Raw genomic sequence first — 1,191 nt, 5'->3', positions numbered from 1 at the left:
AAAAAAAAAAAAAAAAAAAAAAAAAAAAATTTCTGTCTTGATTATGCCACTCCACTTTTTATACATATTTCTATGCTAACGCTTCATTACAAGGTATTGATCGACTTACCACCTATGCAACTTACGACCATTCGACTTTATGACCACAATCGCTAGCCACGACTGCTCCGTGTCTGGCAGCGCAAACGTTGCCCAGCTGGGAGTACGACAGTGCGGACCAGCTTCCGGCAGCGCTACCATCTCCGCGTGCACCATTGCAACTGTACATATAGCCTACTCGACTTATGACCAAATCGTGTTACGACTGGTCCGTGGTCCCGACTGTGGTCGTAAGTCGAGCACTAGCTGTATTACAGTTTCTTTGTATATGACCTGTTAAATCAAGTTTAACCTAAAGCTTCCTCCTTACATATTTTAAGTGTGACCTAAAGGTTTCTCTGTACATAGTGAACTATAACCTAAACGGAGGGATAAACACTGTAACGTACCCTTGTGCCAATCACTGAGTTTTGGCTAATCGACCTGTTCAAACAGTGTTCAAATAAGACAAATGCTGAGCTGTAACCAATCCAGCTTTTTGTGTATCTCACTTCGATTTTCTGTCTATCACTTTCCCTTTTTTGTCCATAAATCTTTTTCCACCATGTGGCTATGCTGGAGCCTCTGAGTCTACTCTGGCTCAGGAGGCGCCTGATTCACAAATAATTCTTTTGTCCAATTAAACTCTTCAAAGTTTCTTTGTCTAACTTTGTCTAAGGTTTTTCTTTGAACAGATATGTTGAATTTCTCTTTCTTTCTTTCTCTCTTTATCTCGCTTCCTTCCTTCCTTCCTTCCTTCCTTTCTCTCATTTTTTTTTGTTTTTTGTTTTTTTTAAGACAAAATTTCATTCTTGTTGCCCGGGCTGGAGCGCAATGGTGCAATCTCAGCCCACTGCAACCTCTGCCTCCTAGTTTCAAGAGATTCTCCTGCCGCAGCCTCCCAAGTAGCTGGGATTACAGGCTGTCACCACCATACCTGCTAATTTTTTGTTTTTAGTAGAGACAGGGTTTCTCTATGTTGGTCAGGCTGGTCTCAAACTCCCGACCTCAGGTGATCGGCAGGTCTTGGCCTCCTAAAGTGTTGGGATTACAGGTGTGAACCACTGCGCCTGGCCTGGGTTTTTTTTTTCTTTTCCTCTGTCTCTGAAAGTT

The sequence above is a fragment of the Cebus imitator genome, unplaced genomic scaffold (genome assembly GCF_001604975.1).
Source record: "Cebus imitator isolate Cc_AM_T3 unplaced genomic scaffold, Cebus_imitator-1.0 Scaffold21, whole genome shotgun sequence".
NCBI classification, from domain to species: Eukaryota; Metazoa; Chordata; class Mammalia; order Primates; family Cebidae; genus Cebus; species Cebus imitator.
This window is presented reverse-complemented; position numbering follows the sequence as displayed.